Source organism: Protopterus annectens, chromosome 11.part0 (genome assembly GCF_019279795.1).
Source record: "Protopterus annectens isolate FY-2018-M chromosome 11.part0, PAN1.0, whole genome shotgun sequence".
Classification (NCBI taxonomy): Eukaryota; Metazoa; Chordata; order Ceratodontiformes; family Protopteridae; genus Protopterus; species Protopterus annectens.
Window position 1 is genome coordinate 609,229,410 of NC_056745.1, and position 18,990 is coordinate 609,248,399.

The window sequence follows — 18,990 nt, forward strand, 5'->3', positions numbered from 1 at the left end:
GGAAGGGGCCCACTGACGGGTGTGTGCACTAATGTCCAACGGCACCACTGTCTCTAGTTTGAAGACAGGGAGCGGTGGGGTTAATATAGCGGTAATAAGTACCATAGATGGACTTGGTGCCGAAAGGGCACTCGGTACTGGAAAGGGCAAGGATGGCTCAGTCACAAGTGGAGTTAAAGTAATAGTACCGAAGGTATGCTTGGTGCTGAAGAGGCACTCTGTGCCAAAGAGGGTGAAGTGGTTTTCGAAGCATGAATGTTGGTGCCGTGGACAATGTCGGTGCTGAAAAAGGTGCCGAAGGCAATATAGTAACTGACAGAACCAAGGTCGGTGCCGTAAAGACAGACCTAGGTTCCAGAGACACCTTAGGTATTTTTGACTTGGCAGGCTTGCCCAGATCACCGGAGGGTGAAAAAGGTACAGAGTGTGGTCTTTTGCTTTGGGGCAGCCCTCCGTTGCAGAAAGAGCCTCTGAAAAAGGCATCTTTAGCAGGCCATTCAGAATCAACTTATTTTTACGCTCATTCAAAGTGCGCTGACTGAATATTTTACAAATAGAATATGGCGGCTGTACCGAGAGATGGGGTACCCCCAAACAATATACACAATCGTCATGTGAGTCATTGTTAGGCATTTTCCTATTACAAGTATGACACTGCTTAAATACAGACGTAACTTTCTTGTCAGACATAATGATACACCCAGTCACTCACAAGTTATAGAGAAAAAAAGAGAAGAAAAAGGAAGAAAGAAAGAAATACCAGCAATGGTATTTAAGAAATACCCCAAAGGGTAGGGAGAAAGGCCGTACCATCAATGGTACCAAGACTACCAATAGGTAAAAGGATAAATGGGTTAGCAATAGATCACAAAATTAAAAAAAATGTAAAAAGTAGAGAGAGAGTGACTAGTACACTCAATAAAATACAAACAACAGTCTAAAAGTCAAAAAAGTTGAACTTAAAGGGCACACAGAGCTCTTGGGAAACCTGCCACTAACTCAAACTCTCCTCCTAGGTCAATAATTATCAAATTTCTTTCATACTTGGACAAGGAACTGATTTTAAGATCTGCTTGGAGGAAGGCACCTCTAAAATATGGGTCTACTTTAGGACCTTGAAAGTTTAATAGCTCGAATGCATATGGATCGAACCATATGCATCGAACTATTAAAAAATTGAAGTCCAAAAAAAAAATTTAAACTAGTGAAGGCAGGGGGGGCAAGCCCCCCTGCACCCCCCACACCCCGCCACTTAAATATACCAACTCCGAGATCGCACTACATTGAAGTAAATGGAAATCTCCACCTATGGAGATTTCCATTTCCATTTTCGATGTTTGGCGCTTTCGGTGTACTCGTGTCGAGAATATAGTATTCGATATTCTCGGACTTTGAGCACATAAAGTAGACCCCTAAAATATAAACAGAGCCTGATAAGATTTGATAATGACTATTCATATAGAATAATGGAACAAAGGAAAAAAAGTGTGGCCAATGATAAAGTTTCTGAAACAAAATAACATCAAGGCACAACTTGCATATCCAGCTAAGATAAGAATACTGTATGCCAACGAGAAGAGGACTTTTATTGACTTAGAGGAAGCCTCTTCATTTATTAAAACTAATAATGTGATTACTTTACCAGAAGATATGGATTGGATGTCACCTTCTCTCAAGAGAACAAAAGAAACAAATGTCTGGACTGATGTCAAAAAGAAGAAGTAAAGGACTGATACTGTTTACAGCTAAATCTCTCAAAGCATCTACTATGATATGAATTGTTTTAACATTACTTTAAAGGACCAATTTTACTGCTTGGAATTTTAAAACAAAGGTAACTAACTACTGGAATCTTTATCTATATATTTTGAAAATAGATGACACAAGAGTTTTCACATTACCTCAGGTATGTAAAACAGGGTACTTTTCTTTCACAGAAGGAGGGTTATATAGCACATAAATATTTATACTGTAAATCAACATACATAGTATATGTGCATTTTCTCTTAATTTTCTCTTTACTTTCTCTCTTCTCTCTTTTCTCATTATTTATTTTAATTGCATCTTGTCTCCCTTTCTAAATTCTCTCCTATTTACTATACTAATATAGTCTGTATATATTTAATAACTCACTATCTATACATAGATAAATAATAGTCTAAAATAATCTAGCTTTAAGGTAGACTAATTGGAATAGTGAACTTAATTAATTGTTATTACAATATTTATTAGATTAATGATAGTCACTGTTATGCTTATTGGGACTGGGGACATGTTCGTGATTAACTCTGAAATGTTCCATTCATGTACATATGTCCATTGAATTATTTCCTTTTAGTATTAACAAATACATAAAAAAGGAGGGAAAATGTACTGTTGGTTAAGAGAAGTGAAGCTTTCTTCACATTCTATTTGGGTTGTCATAGCAACAGTAAACAATTGCTGCAGATGTTCATCTTGCTTCACTGTTGCAGTCATGACTGTAGGGTTCTCCCCTGCCGGCAGGCAACCTAAGGTTGGCCAGAATCCCAAAGTCTGTGTCTGGCGTCGGCTGTTCAACCATGCTCCCTGACGTCAGAGCGCCAGGAGTATAAAGCTGACAGCCGACGCCATCTTCTCCAGTCTTTCTTGCCGTGCGGTGATAGCAGTTCGCAAGTGCCGGTCGGCTGACTCCTGATGAATTTTTCTTATATACTTCGGTCCGAAGACTTTCTTCTCCACTCAAAGCTAAGTACCCCATTGGGGAAACTTTTTTCTTGCTCCACTCCGATGTCAGAAAAAGTTAATAATTGCATTTCATGTGGGAAGCAAATACCTCATAAGGATTTTCATTCTTAATGTATTCCTTGCTTAGGCCCTGACCACGACGTAGCTAGTTGTCGGTTTTGTGCTAGATTCAATCAACGCACAATTAAGCAAAGGTACAATTTTGCTTTTCATTACTTCGGAAGACGCTTTAACTACAAAATGTCATCGGATACGGTCCCGGCTACCGGAGTTCACAAATGTCGCAAGGATAAAGACAGGCCTCCGAGGTCCAAATCTGATGATAGAGCACAAGCGGAGCCAGCTTCAGGTTCGGCCGTCATCAGTGAGGCGCTTTTGCAGCCCCTGTCGTCGGCCATTTCAGAACCGACGGCTGAAATGGACTCTCATGAGTAGCCAACCAGGCCTTTAAATATTTCTGTTGCAGGACCTTCGGACAATGCTTCTTCGGATGGGTCCGGAGCCGCTGTGCAGGTACTGGCTTCCGAAGGGGTTTTCAGGCCTACTCAGCTACTAGTAAAGGCAAAGCCAAAGACAAAGGCAAAGACTCCTTCTAAATCAAAGACTTCAACACAGGCCTCTTCTGAACCGGCTCCCAAGTCACAGAAACAGTTACTCAAGATGGAGGAGGATTTACTTACTATGATTAGGGGTTCACATCCCCCTCCAGACAAAAGGCCAAGGCAGGATGTTTATTATGATTCCTCTGATCAGGCTTCTGTTTCCTCAGTTTCTTCTTCTGATCAGGAATATTCTTTCCCTCCTTATGAGGATTCTGATGCTGAAGAATCCATTCCTTCAGCTTCTCTCCCTGAGGATTTCTCTTTTGGGGAAACTTTGCATGAAATGAGGGAACATTTCCACTGGGAAGGACAGGAGTATTCGGAATCCAAGAAAAGACTGAGGGATTTTCTTCTTCTTCCTCAGCATAGACCCCTGGCTATTCCTCCTGTTTTGGATATTGTGGATGATGCCTTTTCGGAGGCTAACTTAACCCCTGACTCTTTTCCTCCTGCTCCTGTTAAGCCTGATAGATATTACAGGGTTCCTGATTCCCATCAGTTTTTATACAAGAACCCTTCTGCTGACCCTGAAACCATTTCTCAGGGTCCTAAGGGAGTTAAGGCCGCTTCTGCCAAAAATCCCATTCCTACTGAAAAGGATTCTCGATCCTTAGAAAGATGGGGCAAAAAGGTGTACACTTCTGCTACTTTGTCCATTAGGGCTTTAAACTGCCAGTTTCATATGCTTAAATACCAGCAATTTCTATTGTCTGTCTTAAAACAAAAGCTTACTTCCTTTTCTGCCTGTGCAGATGATAAGGAATTACATGACTTATTGCATGCCACTGAACAGGTTGGGAAGCATGGTTTACACTGTGGATTTGATGCCTTGGAGGCTTCTTGTAGGGCTGCGGCCTCTGGCACAGTCATTAGAAGGCATGCATGGCTAAAGGAACAAAATTTACCTGAACAAGTAAAGGCTAAATTATTGGATGCTCCTGTTCAGCATAATGTTTTGTTTGTATCAAAAGCTGAAGAGGTGATTAAAAAGATGGAGGATAAGGCGAAATCCATGCAAACAGTTAAAGATTTCTTACAAGTACAGCCACCTAGATTTAGCAGGAATTGGCCTTCAAAAAATTGGTCCTTTCCCACTTCAGACAGGCCTCAGAGGGGTAGATATAGACACTCCAGAGGGAGGCCTCAAACACAAGCTGCTTATAGACCAAGACAGTGGACTGCTTCCACCCCTAGGGGAGGAGAGGACAGGTCACAATCTCAAAGGAAACAAACTCAATGACTCCCTCTGTTGGGCTACAGGACCTTCTTGCCTGGAAGCCCCTCTCGGAGGAAAACTCTCTCTTTTTTATCAAAATTGGACTCAAATAACCCAAGACAAGTGGGTTTTGGATGTGGTTTTAAGAGGTTACAAATTCCATTTTCATACCTTGCCAAGGCCAAGCGGTTGGCCAGACCTTCCAAAACATCAATGGATGGAGGCCTTAAACCAGGTGGAAGCTCTTTTGGCTATGAATGCCATAGAACTGGTTCCTCTTTCAGAGATGGGAAAAGGTTTTTACTCAAGGCTCTTTCTAGTCCCAAGGAAGCAAAACTCATGGAGACCCATTCTGGATCTGTCGGTCTTGAACACCTTTCTAGAGATTCCAAAATTTAAGATGTTTACTCTACAGCAGCTACTTCCAATGCTGTCCAAAGATGCATGGATGGTAACTTTGGATTTAAAGGAGCCATATTTACACATTCCCATCAGGCAGGATCGCAGAAAATACCTCAGGTTCAAGGCCGGATCGAGGCACTTTCAATTCTCTGTGCTGCCCTTTGGATTGTCTACTGCACCCAGGGTCTTCACCAAATGCCTGGCTCCAGTAGTAGCTTACTGCAGACTCAAGGGAATTCAAATTTACCCTTATCTGGATGATTGTCTAATTCAGGTAGACAGCAAGGATGTCTTACTCCAGCATCTAGAATTTGTACAGAACCATCTCAAGTTCCTGGGATTCTCTGTAAACATAAAAAAGTCAAATTTGACACCATCACAACAGATAACTTTTCTGGGTGCACTTCTAAACACCACAACCCAGATGGCATTTCTGACATCCGAAAAACAATTACAGCTGGCTTCAACTTTCAGAACCTAGGCAACTCTAACTCAACTATCTGCAAGGAAATTCCTGCAGGCTTTGGGTTACATGGCCTCCTGCATCCTTCTCGTACCATATGCAAGACTACACATGAGGAAAATACAGTGGTACCTAAAAAGTGTATGGTCTCAGCATTGCCACAGTTTAGACATACTGATCTCCGTCCTTCCTTGCCTTCAAAAGGAATTTCTTTGGTGGTCCAGGGCATGTGCTCTAAACAAAGGGAAACCCTTCCGTCTGCCTCCTGCCACTCAGATTCCACGCCTCGGATTATGCTTGGGAAGCCCATTTTCAGGGCAATTGTTTGCATGGCCTTTGGACAAAGGATCAGAAGCACCTGCATATCAATTTAAAGGAATTGTTAGCTGTTCAGAAAGCTCTATTGGCCTTCAGGAATCTTTTACAACCAGGACAACTGCTAATACGGACAGACAACACCACAGTTATGTGGTACATAAACAAGCAAGGGGGATCTCATTCCTACCCCCTTTGCAGACTAGCCATGGATCTATGGACCACAGCTCTAGCTTGCAATCTGGATGTTCAAGCTCAGTTTCTACCAGGGAAACAAAACTTCCTGGCAGACAGTCTGAGCAGAAACCTTTCGGATCCACACGAGTGGATGCTGGACACCAAAATATTCAGGATGATAACAGCAGTCTGGGGATGTCCTCACATAGACCTCTTTGCATCCCATCTCAATCATCAACTACAGAATTTTTGCACCAGGACTTTCCACAAAGAAGCTTGGAAAGTGGACGCCCTGTCATTCAGTTGGCGGAACCTCTCGGGATATGCCTTTCTGCCTCTTCCTCTTCTTCCACGGGTTTTATTGAAGATAAAACAGGACAAGCCCAAGATGATAATCTTGCTGGCTCCAAATTGGCCTCGGCAGTTTTGGTATCCAACTCTAAAAAAACTATGCCTGGAGCCCCCTTGGGTTTTACCTCAGTCTCCGAACCTTCTGTCCCAACATCAGGGTCAGGTTCTACACTCTCATGTCAGAACTCTCAGACTGGCGGCCTGGTTAATCCAGGGCCTTTGATTTCTTCTTTACTGCCCAAGCAGGTTATGGATGTCATTTTAGAAGCCAGACGTTCTAGCACTAGAAATTCTTATGCAGGAAAATGGAAAAGATTTTGCTCCTGGATGCAGGCTCAGGATTCTGATCCTCTTCTTCCTAACATTACTTTAATTTTACTTTACTTGACAGATCTCTTACATAAGGGTCTCTCTTTCGCTTCCATTAAGATACATGCCTCTGCTATTTCTGCTCATTACAATTCAGACCCTCCCATCTTTTCCCACCAGCTCATGAGACAGTTTCTCAGAGGAGCTAAGAACTTAAGACCTCCTAGATCTCCCCCCATTCCTGCTTGGGATCTCAACTATGTTTTGGAAAAACTAACCTTGCCTCCATTTGAGCCTGCTGCCTCTTCTGACATCAAGTTTTTATCTTGGAAGACAGCTATCCTGTTAGCCCTAACCTCTGCCAGGAGAGTTTCAGAGTTACAAGCTCTTATGGCTGTGGAACCTTATATTATTTTTCATCAAGACAGGGTATCTTTGAGGACTAATCCTACCTTCATGCCTAAAGTGGTTTCCAAAGTGTCTTTAAATCAAACTATCCACTTGTCAACCTTTTTCCCCACTCCTCAAAATAAAGGGGAAAGGATCTTACATTCCTTGGATGTACACAGACAACTACGTTTTTACCTGAACAGAACTAAGGACATCAGAAAATCAGAACAATTGTTTGTTTCTTATGCTTCAAGTTCCCAAGTTAAAGCTATTTCAAAACAGACCATTTCTAAATGGATTGCTCATGGAATCAGATTTTGTTATTCTCACCATGGAAAGCAAATCTCAGGGAGTATACGGACTCATTCCACCAGAGCTGCTGCCACTTCTGCGGCCTTCCTCAGGGGAGTTCCTACCAAGGACATTTTGGAAGCTGCAACTTGGAGTTCAGTGCATACTTTTTCCAAGCACTACAATCTACCTCTCTACTCTAAGTCTAAGGCAGGCTTTGCCTCTGCAGTCTTGCAGGGCCTTTTAGCCGCCCCTTCCTCTTTATGACCACCTCCCTTTCTTTCAGCTTTGGGATTCTACCCTGCAGTCATGACTGCAACAGTGAAACACGATGAACATAGTACAGTTGTGTACACCTACCATAAATGTAGATGTTCGAGTGTCTTCACTGTTGCAGTCTGGGTTTCCCTCCCTCCTGTCCCCTCTTATTTTTACTTTTGTGTATTTCCTTTTTTCACCATTCTTCTGAGGTGTATTTGCAAAGGTTATGGGACCTTCTTCATTTTGGGACTCCTGACATCTAGGGCAAGAAAAACTGGAGAAGATGGCGTCGGCTGTCAGCTTTATACTCCTGGCGCTCTGACGTCAGGGAGCATGGTTGAACAGCCGACGCCGGACCCAGACTTTGGGATTCTGGCCAACCGAGGGCTGCCTGCCGGCAGGGGAGAACCCTACAGTCATGACTGCAACAGTGAAGACACTCGAACATCTACATTTATGGTAGGTGTACACAACTGTACTTTTCTAAGGACACTGTCAATCTGCGAAGTGCATTTAGTCTTACAGATAACAAATAATAAGAAAAAGTAATGTTATTTAGTTATTAAAATGAAAAAACCTAAACAAGGTAAAATAAATACATAATAGGATTATTTGTATATATTTTATGATTTATCCTCTTAGGATTACATTTTCCTGGAAACACAACTGAAATGTTCCCAAACTACATGAGCTCTGAAATGTAGCTGCTTGATTAAAAAGTATTACAGCAATAACCCACGCCTGGGTGTGGGTAATGCTGGATTTACCCATGGTTGGTGTGGTTTGGTCACGAGGGCGAAGCCCAAGTGGCCAAACAAAGACAACCAAGGGTAAATTCAGCATTACCACACCAGAAGTGGTTATTACTGCTCTAATGACATTATTCAAGAAAAAAAAATTACTTTTATTAAATAATAGCATTGTATAATGCCTCCTTGCTGCCCTTCCGCAGCTGTCTGGTATTCTGCGGCAGTTCTGATGTGCTGCACATGCGTATGATTACGCAGCACATCAGAGCTGTGGGCAAAAGCAACGGAGAAAGCAAGATCTCTGTTGCTTTTTACAAACTGTCTGGCTATGTTAAAGGAGTTTAACATAGCGAGACAACAAACCAAAAAAACACAAACTGGTAAATCCACAAAACAGAAAGGCGAGAAGGCTACTGAAACAGGACTCCTTTATTCACAATTAAATGGTAAGCGCTTTCACCGGCCAAAATGCGCCAGCTTCTTCAGACCAAATTCCTCTCCGTTGCTTTTTTTTTAAAGCTGTCTCACTATGTTAAACCCCTTTAACATAGCGAGATAGTTTTGAAAAAAGCAACGGAGAAAGCAAGATCTCTGTTGCTTTTTACAAACTGTCTCGCTATGTTAGAGTTTAACATAGTGAGACAGCTTTAAAAAAAGCAACGGAGAATCTTGGTTGCTTTTTTTTAAAGCTGTCTCGCTATGTTAAACCCCTTTAACATAGCAAAAGCAACGAAGAAAGCAAGATCTTCGTTGCTTTTTACAAAGTGTCTCGCTATGATAAAGGAGTTTAACATAGCGAGACAGCTAAAAAACAGAGAATCTCCGTTGCTTTTTTAAAGCTGTCTCGCTATGTTAAACCCATTTAACATAGCGATACACCTTTAAAAAAAGCAACGGAGATAGAAAGATCTCTGTTACTTTTCTTAAAGCTGTCTCCACAAGCTTTCTGCACTGTAAAAAGTTACATTTTATAAGTTACTTGAAACTGACAGTCTCTAAAGCACATGAAAAGATACATATTACTTTTTGCAACATGCTATTTTTGCAGTTACCTTACACTCTGTACAAACTCACTTGGCAACTGATAGCTATTCATTTAAAATATCAGTTTAAATATTAAATGTGCCCTTGAAATGTTATTGACATTTTGACAAAATATAATGTGAACTGTAAAATGAATGACTTGAAAGAAGTGAAGTAATGCATAGATTTCAGACAGTTCTTGACACTGCAGTAAAAGTAAAAATGTATATTCATAAGGAAGTATTGCAATGTTTTAGTCTTTCAGTTAGACTAGCTTACTGTCAACATTTTGCGATATCAGAAAGTTTGAAAAGCTAGGAAATTACTATTCTTTGTCTTTTTAATGATTATTAGACAAATGTTAGACTGCTTAGTTTAATGAATTGTGACATATGTTTATGAGGAAAAGTGGACTCATTTACTCACATTGGACTACACATTCCTGGAAATTCAACTGAAATGTTCCCAAATTACTTGTGAATTTAAATGAAACTGCCTGATTAATAAGCATAATTTACTATAACAACCTGAATCCATAAGTTATCTGCTCTATATATGCTACATTATATATGTCACTTGCATATGACAGTCTCTAGAGCACACGAAAAAATACATATTATTTTTGCAACATGCTACATTTGCACTAACCATACATTCTAAACTAACTCAAATGGCAACTGACAAGTTATTTATTTGAAACATCAGTCTAAATATTAATTGTGCCCTTGAAATATTGTTGCCATTTTGACAAAACAAAACCTGAATTATTGTACAGATTTCAAAGACAGCTATTGACACTACAATATAAGTAGAAATGTAAAGCAGCAAGAATATCAAAAAACCAACAAGCTGGAACCACTTGTGTCACAGTGCCGATCCAATTTTATTTCAAAGAACAGAAGTTGCCGATCCAATTTTATTCCAAAAAACAGAAGTTAACCTAGGTTTCATCTCAATGTAAAGACTTCCTCAGAACAAATTACACAAATACAACATTCCCTTATATATCCACCCTCTCCCAATTAATCCATTGATTGGATAATTACATATACACAATTCATTACAAACACAATATGTAATTGGTATTGACTGGATAATTACATATACACAATTCATTACAAACACAATATGTAACTGGTTTACCAGTTACATATTGTGCTTGTAATGAATTGTGTATATGTAATTATCCAATCAATGTATTAATTGGGAGAGGGTGGATATATAAGGGAGTGTTGTATTTGTGTAATTTGTTCTGAGGAAGTCTTTACATTGAGATGAAACCTAGGTTATCTTCTGTTTTTTGGAATAAAATTGGATCGGCAACTTCTGTTCTCTGAAATAAAATTGGATCAGCACTTTGACACAAGTGGTTCCAGCTTGTTGGGTTTTGGATATTCTTCTCCTGGTTGGTGGTTGTTGCTTTATGGTTTGTTCGTTCTGGTTTTTAGTTCGTATAAGTAGAAATGTATACATGCAAGGAAAAATTGAAATGCTTTATAATTTTAGTTAAAATAGCTTATTGTTAACTTTTTGCTTTATCAGAAAATTTAAAGAGCTAGGAAATTATTTTTAATTTGTCGTTATAATGTTTACTAAAGTGATGTTAGTTACTGACTTGTTTAACGGATTGCGAGCCATGTACAAGATGGACTACTGAATGTTATTTCTGTTTACCTATGTTTGCTGAATTTCTTTTATTAGTACTGATTTAAAACAAGGGAAAGAAAGGGAAGGGAAATCTCTGTTTTTCATCAAGGTAGGAGAGACTCAAGAGTATTCTAACTGCCCTGAGAACTCTCTAAGATGCTCTAAATACTATTTGATTAATACTTACCTAAGGTAAGTCTTGATTACCATAAAGGTACCTTCACATTCATTCTAGACCTGATGTGATTACCCATTCTGGAAGCAGGAGATGCCCTATGCAGGATGGGAATTGTCAGGGTGATCATAGTTCATTCTTAGACTGCTTTGTAAATCTATATATATGTAAAAGCACTGCACACTAGAATGTAGGGTGCCTCTACTCAGAGTCAGGATGCCACTGATAAGCCATGTCTTAAGTGTAAGTTGAAGTTGGTGAGCTGAAGAGTAGGAAAGTAAAGGAAGACAGTACACATACAGTAAATTCATATTTCATTGGTAATCACTCATTGTCTCCTGTAGAGTCCTTTTAGTCAAATTATTTTAATAATAATCTTATTTGTTGTTGGCTTATTTAGTGTATGCTCCTCTGTTGCATTTAATTTATCCAAAATGACATATCTGACATGTTTGGGATCTCTTAAGGGTAACTAAATATTGGATATTTTCTAAGTCAACATAATAATTGTTTACACTACTAACATTCCATCCTGATATATAAAATACTATAGAACAATAATACACTAATATAGAATTTCATATCTCTTTTAAGAAAATTCTCCATATAATAATTTAACATATGGAGCTCAGTTGATATTGTTGGTTAAAGGTATGAGTGATAATCCAATAGATCTATCTTTATCTACTGGATTAGGAATGACTTTCATTCCATGTTTAACGGGAAATTCATATTTACTTGTATTTGATACTTTAGAATTAATGTTTTATAGAAGTACTTTTTTAAAGCCTGACCAGAATTTTACCCTACTTATATTTAAAGAAGAAAGAACACTAAAATACACTCCTAAGTTTACACACATAAAAATAACATCCAATGTTATCAGAGAATATGGTTTAACTACTATAATCAAATTAAAAAAAGAAGCAAAAAGTTTCTTCCAACAATAACTAGAAATGGAATTAACATTCTTATCATTAAATATTAATGCCTTAAATAATGCAAATAAAAGATCAAACTTACTAAAATATTTAAATCTAAATAAGGCACAAATAGTATTTCTCCATGAAATGCATTTTAATACTAATGATGGCTTTATTTGGAACCCTAAGGACTATACAGTCTTAGCTCAATCCTCCTATAGAACAAAGACAAAAGAAGTATCAATTCTCTGTTAGAAAAACATAATCACTCCAAAGAATGAAGACAAAGAAGGTCTACTAGCATTTGTTATAATTAAATTTAATAACAGAATATGGACCTTAGCTAATCTATATTGGTTCCCAGGAACTGGAGCAGGAACGGTTAAAAAAACACCTAGATTTTATTTCCAACAATTATAAAGGAAATCTTATACTGGGAGGAGACTTTAATTGTACCTTAGAAGCTTCTGAAACCACCAAGAAGTCTTTTCGCATAGCAACTATTTCAAAATCCTTAAAAAAATGGATTGATTCATTTCATTTAAGAGACACTTTTAGATGATAAATCCTTATTATTTTCCCATAAGGACCATAGATTTGGAACACAAACCAGAATAGACAAATTATTCATAGTTCAATATTTACAAACAAAAATCCTCAACTTCTCAATAGTTCCATGCCCCTTCTCAGATCATGACTCTCTGATAATGAAGCTTCAAATTGTTTTTAAACCTTTAATCCTCTCATCTAGAATTCCATCATATATCATGAAAATTAAAGAATTCAGGCCCTGGATGTTGTCAGAACTACAATTATTTCTTGAAATTAATAATACAACAGAAATCATGGTTTGGGACTCATTAAAAGCGTATTTATTTGGTAAGACCCCTAGCTGGTACAAAAACAAAGTTAGAGAGTGGGAATCTGAATCATTAGACTTGCAAACCAGACTCTTGACAGCAAAATAAAAAAAAAATCAGAATTGTCCAGAAGTCAAAAAGAAATAGAGGAATTAAATAAAAATATAATGAAATTCTAACACACAAAACTTGTCTAGCCTTGGAAAAATTTAAAATAAACTCATTAGCCACCTTCCCCAGATATCTACATAACTTATCTACAAGAATTAAAATACATTCTGAAGCAAATAACATTAGTAGTATATATCACGAAAAGAAAGGGAAAAAGTATCAGATATAGGAGACTTCCTTAAAGCATTTTGGTTCCATTATATGGAACACTTCAAAAAAGAAGATTTAGATACCAACCAAATAAACTTAGATACTGACCTTATCAATATAGAAAAAATTCCCGAAAACTTAAAACTAGACCTACAAAAACTTATATCCTACAAAGAAATTGTTGACAAGATAAAAGAAAGTAAATCTAACAAAGCTCCAGGGATAGATAGTAAAATTACGAAAATTTAAAAACTCTTCCCTTCAACAGTAATCTCCCTTTTTCATAGAACTTTGCTAGAAGTCCAGTCAGAAGCAAAAATACTACCCTCATGGAAATATTCTCTCATAACACCAGTTCTAAAAGATAATAAACCATCAGACCTTTTCTTTCTTTCAATGGCTAGGAGCATTCAAGTGTTTTCTCATTCCGGGACATAAATAACCTTCCATTTTAGGTTAACTTAAGTGTGGCTGTCAGTCTGGGACAACTGTTCCTATTAGGAAGGTAAAACTTCAATATCTGAAGATGTACACAGTTTTGTGTTAATATTAACTTAATAATTTTTGAGGTATATTGGTGGTGTACTTTTTTGTTTTGACAGCTTTCAATAAAACAAAAAGTTACGTAAGATGTGACATAGGCTCAAATGGATATAACAGGAACAATTGAATAAAAGTCCAACCTGCTAAATATTAGTGTGTGGGGAGCAAGCTTTTGGAGTATATGATGTACTAAGTTTCAGATCCAAGGGCTTAGGATCCAAAACCTGAGCTATAAGGCTTGCCGATATAATAATCAGATCTGAAGTTGTAGGATCATATGATTTTGGATCTGGAGTGAGTACTTTCATGTCCAAAGAACTTGGATCAGATGTTTTTGAATTTTTTTGTGGTGGTTCCAAAGATGTCCTGGGGGACTTCAGCAAAAAACAATGTCCATGCTCCAAAGGAGTTTTTGAGGTTTTACTGGGGGTTTGAGCCCTTGAAGAATATGTAGTTGAGAGAGGAAGTAGAGTCAAGTATCAGCTCACTACGTCTATCAGCTAAAGCCCTTGTATTGAAGGCTGCAAAGACTGAGCAGTCGGTGTTAAGATGAGCTGCTCCAAGACAATGTATGTACTCCATGTGGGCATCCGAGTTAGGAATTTTGTGCCCACAAGAAGTGCATTTTTCTTAAAACCTGCTAGCTTGTCAGCCATGGACAGTAGAAGGAAAGGACGATAAGAGATATATAAACAAAATATTATAGAAGGAAAATATTACCAGCAACAGAATGGGTACAGTAAGAAAAAAATTACCAACTATAGTAAATTAATATACTATAAAAGTATAGAAACTACTCTCCTAATGCAGAAAAGTGAAACCGGAAATTAAGAGGGAGGCTGTAATAGTAGCAGATGGAAAGTCTGGATAATAAGGCTAAATTTTCACTTACAAAGAAATTGCTGAAACTTGACAAAATGCTGCAAGGGAAGGACCCTATGTCTAAGCCTGACGGCGGCAAATGAGATCTAAGGTATTGAGAATAGACTAGGAAATTATGGGTAAAGGGAGGAGCTCGAGATTTGGATCCAAAGTTTGAAGTATGCGGCCAAGTCAAATCCGAGGATTGGATCTGTAACGCATTCATTGAGGAAGAATGAAAAGGACACCATCAGCTCTATTTTAAAACAGTTTTTAACAACTTTAAATCTAGCAAGAATAAAAGTGTGCTCCTCTTTAAAAGCACACTTAAGTCACTTGATAGCCAACAACAAAAAAGAAGTTATGGACTTACCATAACGTTCCATCTGTGTTGTCGATCTTCATTTATCCTTGATGTGTGGGAATCAGTTCCGACTCTCAGAACCAGCTCAGCCGTTGTAACAGCTTGCACGAACCAAAAACTCCTGTGCTAAGTCCTTACCCATAATACCACTCTGTAGATTTCCTCTGATTAAGTTTGTAGCTATAAATAAGGACAAGGAAAAGTATTGCTATAACTAGTGAAGTGGCTGTGTCCAAGGTCATACATGAAGTAACAATTAACCAGGACAAAAATACGTTCCTTCAAAGAGTCTGAAGGAGTGGGAAGGAGGGTGGGGTGACAAGGATAAATGAAGAATGACAACACAAATGGAATGTTATGGTAAGTCCATAACTTCTTTATCTGATGTTGCCGATCTTCATTTATCCTTAACATGTGGGACAGAGTCCCCAGCTACCTTATATCTTGGGAGGCCATATGGAAGGATATTCTTGATCACCATAGAACCAAATTTCACTCTTCCCCTGGAGACCAGATCCAGTTTGTAATGAATGATAAAGGTATGTGGAGAAGCCCAAGTTGTGGTTGCACATATGTCATCCACTGAAGCTTTAGAGTGGAAAACCGCAGACGTGGCTATAGCCCTTGAAGAGTGTACTTTAACTGGGGCTGTTAATTGGAGGTTTTTCTTAGTGTAGATAAAAGTTATACATTCTCTTAACCCCTTAGATAGTGTGACCTTTGAAAGTGGTATACCCATGGAAGGACCTGAAAAGGAAACAAATAACTGGTTCAACTTTCTGAAGTCTTTAGTTCTGTCGAAATAAAAAGCTGTTCCCTGTGAACACCTAATAAATGTAAGCAGTATTCTCCCTTGTTAGAAATATTAGGAAAGAATACTGGCAGTTCAATGGAATGATTGTTAGTTTCGGATACAACCTTTGGAAGAAAGGATAGAATGATTCTTAGCGATACTCTGTCTTTATGAAAAATCAAATATGGAGGTTTTGAGGATAACACATGAATTTCTGAAATCCTTATGCAGATGTAATGTCTACTAAGAAAATGGTCTTCCGTGAGGGGAATGGACCAAGGACTGCAAAACCATAGTGAGATCCCAGGGAACGAGAGGTTCCCTATAAGGAGGCTTTAATCTTAAGGTTCCTTTCAGAAAAACCTTGCACAGACTACGTGACATTAACAAATGTAGTTTAAAATCATTATGGAAATTAGAAATAGCAGCAAGCTGAAATTAAAAGAAGCTCCTTGTTTGAAGAGCACAGACAAAAATTGTAACATCTTTTCAACTGGTGCCGAAAAGGGATCAAATCCATTATCACATGCCCAAAAAGAGAATCTTTCCCATTTGCTGAGGTAGAGTTCACTAGTGGAAGATTCATGGGAAGTTAACAAAAATTTTTGAACCAGGAAAGATAAGTTATTTTGCCTGGCAATCAATGGAACTGGAGCAACCAACCTGTAAGCTTGAGGTTTTTCAGGTTAGGATGAACTAGTCCTCGTGGATGGGACACAAGGTCTGGATCTGGGTCCAGAGTCCATGGACGTTGAAGTATGTAAGGCCAAAGAAAGGGAAACCAGATCTGTTGAGGCCAAAATGGGGGAATTAGAATCACCCTGCTCTTCAAACTTATGGCTTTCTTTAAGAAGATAAGTATTACAGGAACGGGGGGAGAGGCAAGAGTAGTCCCAAGGGCCAATCATGAAGGAGAGCATCTCTCGGGGAGTCCCCTAAGGGGGGATTAGGGCAAAGTAGCTGCTGCACTTGTTTTGGAGTGATGCAAATAGGTTGCAGCAAGGCTGGTCCCGGCAAAGAAAAATCTCTCTTGCTACTTTGGGATTGAGAGGCCATTCGTGAGGCAGGAGGATGCATCTGCTCAATTTGTCTGCTATCACGTTTGAGCTCCTGGGATGTGGGTTGCTACCAGAATGTGGTTTGAAATGATTGCCCACTGCCTCACCCTGAGGGCTTCTTGACACAGGGGGTAAGACTTGGTTCTGCCTTGTTTACTGATGTACCAGACTACTGACATGTTGTCTGACTGAATTTTAATCGTTCCTAAAGGGAGGCAGTTCCAAAACATTGATATGCAGTTTGGCTTCTATCAGGGACCAAGGATCTTGGACTGTTCTTCCCTGAAAATGCCATCCCACCCAATCTGGAAGGCATCCGTGTTCACCATGGCCTTGGGATGGGATGAAACAAATGGTCAGCCAAAGAATCTCCTTGGATTCCATCCACCAAGATAAACCTTTTGCAACAATTGGTAATTCAGATAAGGTGATTCAGGGGATGAGTGAGGATAAACCACTGGGAGGCCAAATGCCACTGCAAAATTCTCATGTGGAACCTTGCTAGTGGTACTCATGTGAAGGGCACTACAATGGATCCTAGTGCCTGTAGAATTAGTAAAGCTGAAACATTGTTGCTGGAGAGAATAATGTCTACCTAAGATCTTCTTTTCTGCCATCTGTGAAGAGGAAGGGAGGCTATGCAAGAGGTCATATTCAGGCAGGCTCCTATGAACTCCAATTTCTGGGTCGGACTTAGTTGAGATTTGGTAAGATTCACCATTATACCGAGACAAAAGCAAATGCGTAGGGTGAAATCTCTTGCCTGCTTGAGTAGATGTCTGGTGGGAGAGGTAATGAGTCAGTCTTCCAAATATGGAAAGACTCGGAATCTGTAGTTTCAAGTGAGCTGCTATTGCTGCCATACACTTGGTGAACACCCAAGGGGCTATGGTGAGACCAAAGGCAGAGCTCTGAACTGATAATGACTGGCTCCAAGCCAGAGGTGGAGGTATCGCCTGGAGTGCCTGTCCATTTTTATATGGTAATACACATCCTAGAGGTCTACAAAGCACATCCACAAAGCATTCTTTAGCTATGTCCGCAACTGCAAAAGCAATGTACAATTGTGTGCAGAGCTCATTGTAAATGGAGCCACTTATACTGAGCCAGAAGATATAGCAAACCTCCTGGCTGACAAATTCAGCTCCAACTTTACTCTTCTCAGCAAATATCATCAAATACAACTCTCCCTACTATCACCAGAGAACAGGTCATTAATGCTCTCTCTAAGACCAAGAACACTGCATCAATGGGCCCCAAACAATATCCGAGGATGCCTTCTAAATAACATGAAACATGACCTATTAGGGCCTCTGGAAATAAAATTTAACTGTGGCCTGTAAACAGGCTTCGTGCCTCACAAATGGAGAAAGACAAAAGTCATCCCTCTGCACAAAGGTGGGTCATCTACAGACCCATAAGTCTCACTAGTCTTACATGTAAAGCCATGGAAAGAATTATCATGGAGATGATCAATGGAGATACAGTAAACCTCCAGACAATGGACCCAACCCAGTCTGGTTTTGTCAAGGACAGATCATGCCTACTCGACCTGGTGGACTTCTTTGAGAAGGTCACCAAAGCAATGGATGAGGGCAAAATCGTTCACACTACCTTGACCTGGCCAAGGCATATGACACAATACCCCACTCGGGCATTGTTGACAAACTCAAAATGTTAGGTACAAACCCGTATGTCATCCGGTGGATACCCAAATCCAGGAAGTTAGAATTGGGGAGTCCACATCTACAAAGAGGCCAGTCACAAGTGGAGCCCCTCAGGTATCAGTCACTGTACAGCTCCTTTTTTGGAATTTAGTTCTCAGATGTCAAGGCCAATGTCAGTGGTCTTTGGCTAACTAAATTTGCAGATGATTGCAAATTAGGAGCTGTCATTGAATCTCACACTGACACAAATGTTCTCCAGGAGGGGCTGACACAGACAAACAACTGGTGTCTGAGCCAGGGACTACAACTAAATGCCAAGAAATGCATAACAGTATCCTTTAGGAAGTCATCTATCTCTGGTAATTATCATATTGACAACACACCCCTTAGAGTTGACCCAGTAGTCGGAGACTTAGGGACACACACAGATAGTAATCTAGCCTTTGATCATCACATGTCTACAGTGGTGAGGAAATCATTCTATGTTGTACAAGTTATAAAC

The 18,990-nt window shown here is 39.3% G+C and overlaps 1 protein-coding gene across 1 annotated transcript in view; it reads right to left on the reverse strand.

Annotated features, from left to right (window-relative positions):
- Nucleotides 1-18,990, reverse strand: part of CAPS2 (calcyphosine 2) — a 2,181,571-nt gene that overhangs the window by 1,415,459 nt on the left and 747,122 nt on the right. The window lies entirely within an intron of this gene.